Source organism: Bos mutus, chromosome 28, assembly GCF_027580195.1.
Source record: "Bos mutus isolate GX-2022 chromosome 28, NWIPB_WYAK_1.1, whole genome shotgun sequence".
In the NCBI taxonomy this organism is placed as follows: domain Eukaryota; kingdom Metazoa; phylum Chordata; class Mammalia; order Artiodactyla; family Bovidae; genus Bos; species Bos mutus.
Genome location: NC_091644.1, coordinates 37034012 through 37047230, shown reverse-complemented (window position 1 = coordinate 37047230; position 13219 = coordinate 37034012). Strand labels below are relative to the sequence as shown.

The 13219-nt window shown below is 42.5% G+C and overlaps 1 non-coding gene across 1 annotated transcript; it reads left to right on the top strand.

Annotated features, from left to right (window-relative positions):
• Window positions 1–5930: 5930 nt before the first annotated feature.
• TRNAG-CCC (transfer RNA glycine (anticodon CCC)) lies at window positions 5931–6004 on the top strand. Its single transcript has one exon. It is a non-coding gene; the product is annotated as a tRNA-Gly (tRNA).
• The last annotated feature ends 7215 nt before the right edge of the window (window positions 6005–13219 follow it).

The following is a 13219-nucleotide window of genomic DNA, read 5'->3' as shown; positions in this document are numbered from 1 at the left end:
TATTCATGGGGTCACAAAGAGTCGTACATGACTGAGTGACTGAACTGAACTGATGGCTGATTCATTTTGCTGTAAAGCAGAAACTATTAACATAACATTGTGAAGCAACTATCAGTTTAGTTCAGTCGTTCAGTCATGTCTGACTCTTTGTGACCCCATGAATCGCAGCACGCCAGGCCTCCCTGTCCATCACCAACTCCAGAGTTCACTCAAACTCACGTCCATGGATTCTGTGATGTCATCCGGCCATCTCATCCTCCCTTGTCCCCTTCTCCTCCTGCCCCCAACCCCTCCCAGCATCACAGTCTTTTCCAATGAGTCAACTCTTCGCATGAGGTGGCCAAAGTACTGGAGTTTCAGCTTTAGCATCATTCCTTCCAAAGAACACCCAGTTCTGATCTCCTTTAGAATGGACTGGTTGGATCTCCTTGCAGTCCAAGGGACTCTCAAGAGTCTTCTCCAACACCACAGTTCAAAGCATCAATTCTTTAGCACTCAGCTTTCTACACAGTCCAACTCTCACATCCATACATGACCACTGGAAAAACCATAGCCTTGACTAGACGGACCTATACTCCAATAAATATAAACAAAAGAACACTGGCCCCCAAAGATGTCCACATCTTAATCCTCAGAACCTAAGAATATGTTGTCTTACATGGCAACAACAACAAAAAAACTTTGCTGATGTGATTATATTAAAAATATTGAGACAAGATTATTTGGAATTGTCTGGGTAGGCCTGATGTAAGAACATCCCTTATAAGAGGGAGGGAGAAGGTCAAAGTCAGTTGTGGGAGATGTACTGATAGAACCAAGAGGTTGAAATGATGAGAGGCAGAGGCCACAGGGAATACAGGAGGCCTCCAGATGCTGAAACAAGTAGGGAAACAGAACCTCCTTGAGAGCCTTCTAAAGGAAACTGTGCTGCTAACACTTGGCTTTAATCAGTAAGACTCCTTTTGGACTTGTTCTAGAGCTGTGATCACATATGTTGGTGCAGCCTTAAGCCACTGGGTATGTAGTAACTTGTCACAGCAGCAATAGAAAACTAATATAGATTTTAAGTAATAACTTTTCCAGCGTCACAAATGAGGATGAAGCAAGGATTAAAACCAAGAGTGAATATTCCAAAGCCTGGATGGTCTTTCCCCCAAATTTATATTACTTCTTAAGAAACTCCTTGGGTATCTGCTCAATATGTTTCTTTTTTTTTTTATTGGAGTATAATTGCTTTACAATGTTGTATTGGATTCTCCTGTATAATGAAGCGAATCAGCTACTGTTGTTGGTTGTTCAGTCGCTCAGTCGTGTCTGACTCTGCAACCCCACGAACTGTAGCACTCCAGGCTTCCCTGTTTTTCACCATCTTCTTGAGTTTGCTCAGACTCCTGTCCATTGAGTTGGTGGTGCTGTCTAATCATCTCATCCTCTGCTGCCCCTTCTCTTGCCCACAATCTTTCCCAGCATCAGGGTCTTTTCCAATGAGTTAGCTGTTTGCATCAGGTGGTCAAAGTATTGGAGCTTCAGCTTTATTATCAGTCCTTTCAATGAACATTCAGTGTTGATTTCCTTTAGGATTGACTGGTTTGATCTTGCTGTTCAAAGAACTTTCAATAATCTTCTCCAGCACCACAGTTCAAAAGCATCAATTCTTCGGTGCTCAGCATTCTTTATGGTCCAACTCTCACATCCGTACATGACTACTTGAAAAACCATAGTTTTAACTATATGGACTTGTGTCAGTAAAGTGGTATCTCTGCTTTTTAATGTGTTATCTAGATTTGTCATAGCTTTTCTTCCAAGGAGCAAACATCTTTTAACTTCATAGCTGCAGTCACTGTCTGCAGTGATTTTGGAGCCCAAGAAAATAAAATCTGTCACTGTTTTCATTTTTTCCCCATCTATTTGTCATGAAACAATGGGACTTCATGCCCATGATCTGAGTTTTCTGAATGTTGAGTTTCAAGCCAGCTTTTTCACTCTCCTCTTTTACCTTTAGTTTCTCTTTGATTTCTGCCATTAGAGTGGTATCATCTGCATATCTGAGGTTATGGATATTTCTCCTAGCAATCTTGATTCCAGCTGGTGATTCATACAGCCCACCATTTCACATGATATACTCTGCATATAAATTAAATAAGGATGGTGACAAAATACAGCCTTGACATACTCATTGATGTACTCCTTTCCCAATTTTGAACCAGTCTATTGCTCCATATTGGTTCTAACTGTTTCTTCTTGGCCTGCATGCAGGTTTCTCAGGAGACAGGTAAGGTGGTCTGGTATTCCCATCTCTTTAAGAATTTCCCACACTTTTCTGTCTTCAACTATATGTATACATATATCCCCTCGCTCTTAAACCTCCCTCCCACCCTCCACTAGGGCATCAGAGTCTTTTCAGTATATTTTGAAGAGCTTGTCTGCCAGCCTCCTTCCCTTCTCTCTTGCCTAAGGCACAAGTATGTACTTATGAAGATAGTACATGGTATTTGGTGCTAACATGCTGGAATGCCAAACAGAGGACATCTGTGGATCAGTACATTGTTTTCTGAATAGCATAGTAGAAAGAGAACTGGATTAATGATAAGAGATTTAGACTCTAGTTCTAATGCTGGTGGCTCAGATGGTAAAGCATCTGTCTACAATGCAGGAAACCTGGGTTCGAGCCCTGGGTTGGGAAGATCCCCTGGAGAAGGAAATGGCAATCCACTCCAGTACTATTGCCTGGAAAATCCCATGGACAGAGGAGCCTGGTAGGCTACAGTCTATGGGGTCGCAAAGAGTGGGACTCGACTGAGCGACTTCACTTTCACTTTCACTTTCTAATGCTGTAACCAGCTCTGGCACTTGAGCAAACCCCTTCACATTTCTGGGTTTCCTAGGTGAGGTGCTAGTTGTAAAGAATCCACCTGCCAATGCAGGCGACAAAAGAGAGGTGGGTTTGATCCCTGGGTCAAGAAGATCCCCTGGAGGAGGGCATGGAAACCCACTCCAGTATTCTTGCTTGGAAAATCCCATGGACAGAGGAGCCTGACAGGCTACAGTCCATGGAGTTGCAGAGTCAGACACGACTAAAGCAACTTGGCACACATGCATGCTTCATATTTCTGGGCTTCATTTTGCTCATCTGCAAAACAAGACCTTGAGCGAGATGGTTTTTCATGTTGCTCTAGTTTTAACCTCCTACAATTTCTAAAGACTTCCAGGATGTCCTATCCCTCCTCCTTGGCACACACTTTGAAACCAGTAAGCCCCCAATGGGAGCTCAATTTTAGCAGCTTGGATACCAGTTCATTTATTATTTAATCAAGGAAATGCAAAGACTCCTCTCTTCTCTCAAAGAGGTCAGTGTTAGCAGAGATCATCTGAAATACCCTGAGTTTCAGAAACTCTGAATATCAAGCTGAAAGGTTAGTTAGCAACTGGCAAAGTGGAAGACAATGATCTTGGTTTGTAAATTCTGTCATTGCACATCAAGTATTACGTGAATGGTTCTAGAGGTACAGCAGTTCTAGCTCATTCTAGGAATGGTTACACTCTATGTTAGCTGGTGCCCCAGAGACTGAAAGGAGAGCCTGAAATAAGATCTGGATCTTTGGCAAATGATCTTAGGGGCCTCGGTACAAAAGAGTCAGGTCTGTCTCAGATTATGTGTTCAAACTAAATGCTAATTTGTTAACCCAGAGCGATTCTGAGGCTTTAACTCTGCTGGAGTGATACCCTGTGGGTTTCAAGCAACCTTAACATTTGGCATGTCACAGCTTTGGATCTTGGATGCATGGAACCTGCAGCACAAATTTCTCGTGACCCTTCTGTGCTGGTCTTGGTACAATTCTATGAAACCTGTTGATGCTGTCCAAGTTGCTTCCTCCACAATCCTCTGCTTTCTGCCTGTGAATGCCTGGGAAGACTTAGGCAACATACTGACTATTAATCCAACCAATCAACAAATAATAAACAATCCAATGGCCTTAAAATACTTTTCCTTCTTGACCTTTCTATACAGAGCTTGATGTAATCATCACTCTCTTCTAGAACACGTTTCCATCTTCTTCTAAGATGCTTTGCTCTTTCCACTCCCTTCTCTGCTGCTCCTGCTTCATCTCCACGTCTGTCTTCTTCCCGTGGCTGCTCATCTTAGTCTTCCATTCCTACCCTTGATTTTCAATTCTTTCCTCTGCATGTTACCTCCCTTGATAACCTCATCCAATCACAGTGCTTGATTAGCATCCTAAAGCTGACGGTTCTGGAGTTGACCGAGAGCTCGGAACCTCTCTTGAGCCCCAGTTTCCACTATACTGAGGTGCTGGGGTCACAGAGCCCAGGCTGGATCTCATTTCTGATACCCAGAAAAGCTGTGAGAATGTGGACAAGTGTCTTGAGCCTCAGTCTCCTTATTTGTACAATGAGAGAATCACACAATAGATCTCAGGATGTTGTAGTAAGCACAAAAGAAGTAAATGCTGTAAAGTGATTGGCACCTAGCAATCGCAACCCATGCTATCTGTAATCCTTATTTGAATAATTGAGCTTTTTCCCAGGAAAGAAAAAATAAATATTTAATATCTTTCAGGTAGATACTTTCATCTGATAGGAAATAAAAATTGAAATGTGTTCAGTACCCACACGTACTACAGTGAAGAAGAGAATATAAGGCAATAGGTATTTAAGCCAAACAAAACTGAGCAAGTAAGGCCATAGTGGTCACAACGATGTTGATACATTTTGGTCAAAGTGGATCCTGTGTCAGTGCTCTAAGCTTGAATGATTGAGCTTTTTACATATATATATATATATATATATATTTTTTTTTTTAATCTATGTATTTTGGCGTGTGCTGGCTCTTTGTTGCTGTGTGGTTTTTCTCCAGTCGCGGAAAGCAGGGATTCTTCTTCGTTGCAGTTCTCGGACTTTTCATTGAGGTGGTTTCTTTTGTTGCAGAGCGTGGGCTCAGTAGTTGCGGTTCCTGGCCTCTAGAGCACAGGCTCAATAGTTGTGGCTCATGGGCTTAATTGCCTTATATTCTCTTCTTCACTTTAGTACATGTGGGATCTTCTCAGATCTGGGATCAACCTGTATCTCCTGCATTGGCAGGCAGATTCTTTATTGCTGAGCCACTAGGGAAGCCCAGTAATTGAGCTTTTTAACTTGCATATTTTGTTAGCAGATCCATGGGACAACTCTCCTCCCTGAAAAATGAAACAGTTCACGCAACCCCTCCAATAATTCCTATTTCTGTGAATGGTGTCACCTGACTTCCAATCTTCTAATCCCATGAGTTTGAACTCAACTTTGAGTCTTTCTCTTTTTGGTCCCTGTATATGATGAACAGGACTTCCCTGGTGGCTCAGTGGTAAAGAATTCACCTGTCATTGCAGGAGATACAGGTTCGATCCCTGAGCCAGGAAGATCCCCTGGAGAAGGAAATGGCAATCCACTCCAGCCTTCTTGCCTGGAAAATCCTATGGACAGAGGAGCCTGGTGGGCAATAGTCCACGGGATTGCAAAAGAGTTGGAAATGACTTAGCGAGTAAACAATGACATCTGATGAATGGCCAGATCCTTCCTCTCAGTTCAAAACTGTCTTTTCTTCTCCATTCCTGTCCCCAGTAGTCACTGCTCCCTAACAAATCTCCCTTAGTCTCAGATTTTTGTGCTGCCAATCCATGAATGTTCATCTTGGCCCAGAGTTGTAATTTCATGCTCTCCTGGTCTTAAACACACTTCCAATGACTCATCCTTCTTGTTGAATGAAAGCCAGTTCCTCAGGGTAACACTCAAGTTTGTACAAAGCAGGGTTGAGACTTGGTGCAGGGTGTGTGTGTGAGCGGAGACAGGACTAACCTTGTGATGCTGGAATAGGCATCAGCTTGGGGTGGGGGAAAAGAGGAGTCACTTGGTTGTTCTAACTGGCAGAGTTGGAGGACTTCCCTGTGGTCCAGAGGTTAAGATTCTGCACTCCCAATGCAGGGGTCCCAGGTTCAATCCCTGGCCAGGGAACAAGATCCCACATGCCACCACTAAAGACCTTGCGTGCTACAACTAAGACCCAGAACAGTCAAATAGTTTTTTTTTTAAGTGGCAGAGAGTCTATGTATAAACAGAATACATAACTGTAGTCTGTATAGCAGCAAATATAAAAAATCATATGGGTATGAATAACATTCAATCACAGATATTTATCATCTACTGCATACCAGACAGGATGGCTGGGTGTTGGGAATGTAGCAGTGAAGAACTCTGCTCTCAGAAATTTACAGGTGGAGAGGGAGCTGGGGAAATCCACAGACAGTCATAACACAGCATGGAAAATGCTGAGGGCTTCCATGGGACTATACAGGAGTGGCTCCCATCCAGGTGGAGGCAGGTGGGGAATGAGAAAACCTCTAGGAGGAAAGGACATCTTAGTGGAGACGGATGTGCTGGACTCATTCAGCCAGGTGAGGGTGGAGAGGTAAGGGCAGGAGGGAATGTTTCAAGATGGGGTCTCATGGGCCCACCTAATGACAGAGACCCTTGGTGGCTTTGTGCCAGAGGGATGAGGCTTAGCTGGGGCCAGAAGTCAGGGGTGTTGAAAGAAGAGACTAAGGAGGTGAGCAGGGGCTGGATTAGGAAGAACTTATTTTGGGGGCCATGCCTAAAGAATATGGGATCTTAATTCCTCAACCAGGAATTGAACCCACACCCCTCTTTCACTGGGAGCATGGAGTCTTAATCACTAGACCACCAGGGAAGTCCAGAAGAACTTTCTTTGCCATGATAAAAGGGTTAGATTTTTTCCTGGGGATAAACAGGAACCACTGACAAGTTTTAAATATGGGAATGTGCTCATCAGATTTTATTATCAGAAACTGAGAAAAAGGCCAAAATGTTAGCTGTGGATAAATATCCCAATCATTGGAACTCAAACAATTTCAATAAGAGGTGTACCCTGGAGATACTGTGGGTTTAGTTCCAGACCATCACAATAAAGCAATTCACACACACATGAATTTTTTGGTTTCCCAGCGCATATACAAGTTATGCTTACACTATACTATAGTCTATTGTGTGATAGCATCATATCTAAAAAAAGGTGCATGTTTTAATTTAAAAATACTTTATTGCTAAAAAATGCTGGCCATCACCTGAACCTTCAGTGAGTCGTAGCAGTACCAAAGATCACTGATTACAGATCACCATAACAATGAGAATAATCATGAAAAAGCTTTGAAATATTGCCAGAATTATCAATATGTGACACAGAAACATGAAGTGAGCATAATGGCACCAATAGACTTGCCTGATGCAAGATCGCTCCAAACCTTCAATTTGTAAAAAACACAGTATCTGCAAAGCACAATAAAGCAGAAGGCAATAAAATAAGATCTGCCTGTACTTCTGTTTGGATATCTGGCACAAATTCAATTTTAAGACCTCAGTTGTACTTAGTTCTTTACCTCTGACCCCTGAAGTTTATAAGTAACAAGGGAAGTCATCAACTGATTTATGTGCTGTTGTCAAGATAAATATTTATTAGGATCGCAATTTAGGATGTCAGAGTCAGAAAAGAATCCAGATGGGATTAGCTTAAAAATAAAGATGCTAGTACACAACATGATGGGTTCTGATTTTTTTTTTTTTTTCTGATTTGCTGCCTTGATTTAGCAGCGTCTGTCTTCTGCAGCGCTGAGTAACTGCAGAATAACCCAAAGTGGAGACACCATACCTGGATGGGCACCGAGGGGGGGCCCTAGGCCTGGCCAATCCCAAAATGCCACTTCTCAGGGAGATGAGGCTATGGCAGGTGCTGCAGGAAAAGCCCGAAGCAGGTTCACCAGGAAAGAGAAGAGAATGGGGTGGCGAGGTCAGGCTTCATAGGAGGGGACTTGGCACCCTTATGTTAATGGACATTGGCCTTTTTAGCCTAATTTTAAAAGACAGAGATATAATCTTCCCTCCAGGTCCAGACTCAAAGACTTCCTTAATAGACCTTGGTCCTAGGAAGCATATATCTTTAGGGAAAAAATCTGTCTTAAAGGCTTAGTCATCACAGAGCTACTGTAGCATACCTCCACAGCTCAGGAAAAGGGAATTAGTCACAGAGTGGAGACGACTTAGATTTGATTATTTCCCATGATAAAGATTGAAGAAGTGGTTCCCCAAACCTCATGTATTTTTGAAAATCACTGAAAATTTCTGCATCACCCTTAGCCTACAATAACTGGTGTCACCAATCTAGGGGACCTCTCTGGACTTTAAGTTAATGCTATAGAATGTGCTTACATTTCAGAAAGCCATGGCATTTTTGTTCCATCTATGTAACAGTGAGATTTCATATGCAAGCAATATCGTACAGCGCAGACTCAGTGAGAGACCTGCTTCTGTTCATCATTTGGAACCACCATTTATCTACTGTGTGACTTTGAATAAGTTACTTAACCTCTCTGTTGGGGAGCCTCTGGCCAAAAAGAGGATACAAATTATCTAAACGGGGATTAAAGATATCTACATTATAGATTGTTCTGAGGATTAAGAAAGACAATTCAGGGATTTCTCTGGTGGCGCAGGGGTTAAGATTCCATGCTCCCACTGCTGGGAGCATGAGTTGGATCCCTGGTTGGGCAACTAAGATCCCACACTCATCGTAGCCAAAACAAAAAAAAAGTAAAAGAAAGAGAGGGAGAGAATTCATGTAAAGTACTCAGCACAGAAAAAATCATTTCAGAAACTGTTTTTTTGTTTATAGATTTCTGTTATTCTGTTGGAATAAACTCACACCAGGGAAAAGAGGTAACAGGGATAAACAGCACTGTAAATGTTATCATTATCACCGTCCCATTCACACCCCAAATAGTCTTGTTTACTTGTTACCTTACTGATGGTGTCAGTTATGACACTAGCTGATTAATGTCAACCTATTAATAATATTTTACTTCTTCTGGGGGAATTTGTGTTTCTTCTGATTCCTGGTGGCTCAGACCATAAATAATCCGCCTGCAATGTGGGAGACCTGGGTTCGATCTCTGGATTGGGAAGATCCCTTAGAGAAGGGAATGGCAACCCACTCTAGTATCCTTGCCTGGAGAATCCCAAGGACAGAGAAGCCTGGTGGGCTATAGTCCGTGGAGTCACAAAGAGTTGGACAGGACTGAGTGACTAACCCTTTTCCACTATAACTTACCTGCTCTTGGCATCTGTTTATTTTTCAGTTAGGAGCAAGTCACCTTTTCCTCCTTAATCTCAATTGAAATCTACCTGCACACATTCACCTCACAGCTGTGTCAAGGCTCGGACCTTGAGAAAACGAAGCAGCCCTGGCTTAGATCTGCACCGAAACATGGAAGGTTTCACAAGCCCCTTTACAGTTTGCTCATCATCCTCTCACACACTTTCCTTCTATTGCATCATTTCTTCCACAAGAACACTTAACACTTTTTTTTCTTTCTCTTAGTCCTTTTGCCACTTCCTGTTTTCCCTAAATACTTAGTCTCCCCTCCCCCACTAAAGAGACACTGACCAGGAGATTTTGTACATAAACCACTATGGATCCCAGAGGGAAAACTGAAACCAAAGGAAAAACTGCACTCTGCTTACTCTGGTGTCTTCTGCAACATGGTTGCAAATTATAAGTACCTAGCCAATCATTTACCATCTACTGGGCACTCACATGTGTCAGGCAAGGGGCTGGCACCTGTCCAAGATGGAAGGCTATGGACCAAAGCTCAAGGATCTCAGACCAAAGACAAGACCCCGAAGGATCTTCCAAGGTAATAGAAATAAAAACAAAAATAAACAAATGGGACCTAATCAATCTTATAAGCTTTTGCCCATCTAAGGAAACCATAAAAAAATGAAAAGACAACCAACAGAATGGGAGAAAATATTTGCAAATTATGTGACCAACAAGGGTCACTTTCCAAAATATAGAAGAGCTCATATAAGTTGCTGACAAAAAAAAATCCAATTGAAAAATGAGCAGAAGGCCTAAGTAGACATTTCTCCAAAGAAGAAATACAGATGACCAGGAGGCACATGAAAAGATGCTCAACATCACCAATTATTCAGTTCAGTTCAGTCGCTCAGTTGTGTCTGCCTCTTTGCAACTCCATGGACTGCAGCACGCCAGGCTTCCCTGTCCCTCACTAATTATTCAGTTCAGTTCAGTTCAATTCAGTCGCTCAGTCGTGTCTGACTCTTTGAGACCCCATGAATCACAGCACGCCAGGCCTCCCTGTCCATCACCATCTCCCGGAGTTCACTCAGACTCACGTCCATCGAGTCAGTGATGCCATCCAGCCATCTCATCCTCTGTCGTCCCCTTCTCCTCCTGCCCCCAATCCCTCCCAGCATCACAGTCTTTTCCAATGAGTCAACTCTTCGCCTGAGGTGGCCAAAGTACTGGAGTTTCAGCTTTAGCATCATTCCTTCCAAAGAAATCCCAGGGCTTATCTCCTTCAGAATGGACTGGTTGGATCTCCTTGCAGTCCAAGGGACTCTCAAGAGTCTTCTCCAACACCACAGTTCAAAAGCATCAATTCTTCGGCGCTCAGCCTTCTTCACAGTCCAACTCTCACATCCATACATGACCACTGGAAAAACCATAGCCTTGACTAGACAGACCTTTGTTGGCAAAGTAATGTCTCTGCTTTTGAATATGCTATCTAGGTTGGTCATAACTTTCCTTCCAAGGAGTAAGCGTCTTTTAATTTCATGGCTGCAGTCACCATCTGCAGTGATTTTGGAGCCCCAAAAAAGAAAGTCTGACACTGTTTCCACTGTTTCCCCATCTATTTCCCATGAAGTGATGGGACCAGATGCCACTAATTATTAGAGAAATGCAAATCAAATCTGTAAAGAAGTAGCACCTCTCACCGGTCAGAATGGCCACTATTAAAAAGTCTACAATAACAAATGCTGGAGGGTACACGGGGAAAAGGGAAACTTCCGACACTTGGTGGGAATGTAAGTTGGTGCAGACACTATGGAAAACTGTACAGAGGCTCCTCAAAAAACTAAAAATAGAGAAAACATATGATCCAACAATCTTATTCCTGGGTATATATCCAGACAAAACTGTAATTCAAAAAGATACACGCATCTCTATGTTCACAGCAGCACTGTTCACAAAGCCAAGACATGGAATCAACCTAAATGTCCATTGAGAAAGGAATGGATAAAGAAGGTGTGGAAGATACATACAATGTGGTACATATATACTACTCAGCCATAAAATGAATGAAATAATGTCATTTGCAGCAACATGGCTACAACTACAGATTAGCATACTAAAGTGACGTCAGCAGGAGAAAGACAAACACTATGTGACATCACTTATATGTGGAATCTGAAATGTGACACGAATGAACGTATCTGTGAAACAGAAAGAGAATCGCAGATGCAGAGAACAGACTGGTGGTTGCCCAGGGAGGGGGTGTGAGGGGTGGATTGGGAGGTTGGGGTTAGCAGCTGTAAGCTTTCTTATATATAGGATGGATAAACAACAGAGTTCTGCTGTACAGCACAGGGAACTATCAATATCCTTTGATAAACCATAATGGAAAAGAATATGAAAAAGAATATATATGTATAACTGAGTCACTGTGCTGTATAGCAGAAATTAATACACTATAAATCAACTATACTTCAATTAAAAAAAAAAAACTGAAGGAAGATACCAGACTTGGTGAAGTGGTGGCTGTGAACCTATGAATGGGGGCCATACTGATTTCTGTGCTATACAGCAGGTTCTTATTAGTTACCTGTTTTATATACAGTGGTGTATATATGTCAGAAAAGTGTGGAATACTTCACAAATTTGCATGGGGTATACTGCGTGTAAAATATGTCTGTGCTGAAGGCATTTGTATTTTAATGTTTGTCTGTCGTCTTCTCCTTAGTGAAGTCCTAGAAGAGAGAGTCATCATCATATTTTTTCTCAGAGCATCCAGGGCTTTGTCCACAGTGCCCCACAAGCAATCCTTCCCTTCCATCTGCATCACGAGCCATGGGGTCAGAAAACCAGGATACAGTCAGGCCAGCACAGATTAAGTGCCAGCTGACTTCTTCTCCCTCGTGTGGTGGGTTCAAGTCCTGATTCTATTGCAACCTGGTACAGCAACAGAAGGGGCTTCCCAGGTGGCACTAGTGGTAAAGAACCCACCTGCCAATGCAGGAGACATGAGACACAGGTTCGATCCCTGGGTCGGAAAGATACCCCAGAGAAGGAAACGGCAGCCCACTCCAGTATTCTTGCCTGGAGAATCTCATGGACAGAGGAGCCTGGCGGGCTACGGCCCATAGGGTCACAAAGAGTCATACATGACTGAAGCGACTTAGCACGCACATACAGAGCAACAGAAATCTGCACGTGATAAAGCAGTTGCTTTTTGAAATGCACTTATTGTGCTAAGCATTTTACACAAATTATATCTTTTCATTCTCATAGCAAGACTATAAGGTAGATACAGTCATTAAATAACTCGCTCCAGGTCACACAGCTGATAAGTGGTGCTTTCAGACTATGAATCCAGGTGGGTCTCTCATAATACTATACTATACAATACTGCTTGCCCATGCCATCTGTTTCACAGATGAAATTTTAAAAGAGATTATACACTTGGTAGATTGGCAAGGACTAGGAAGCTGAGTGATGTCCAGGCAGGGGAGAGCCTGAGAACAGTGTGCTTTGCTAGCCCTTGTAGATGAGATGATGGATCTTTCCTCCTCCGTTCCTAAGTCAGATTTTGCTCAGGTAGTCTCCTGTGTCCAGCTCCAGAATGGAATCCAAGTATTTCAAGCCATTATTTTCCAAACCATCAACATGCACTTTGCTGATTCCCAACCAGTGTCTTTCGAAAAAATGAAGTTGAATAAAAACAGTGTATATTGTACCTTTCCACTGGAGTTCTGGTTTGTGTGAGAAGATAAATGTCTTTATTCTTAAAGCCAGTTTGTGTTGGGATTGTTGTTCCTTTGCAGCTGAAAGCATCCTGGGTGATTCACTGACGGTGTGAACAGTGCGATATTTCTGGAGGGCCATCTGACTACATGTGTCAAAAATTTCAGTAAACATACTCAGCAATACCACTTCCGGGAATATGTCTCAAAGAAGGAAATGTCTGTATGTGCCATTTAAAAGGATGTTCATGGAATCAATATTTTTAATAGAAAGAAACAGGACTAAATAACTTTCAATAAAGATGATATAAAATATGTTGTATTCCCAATTCTAGAG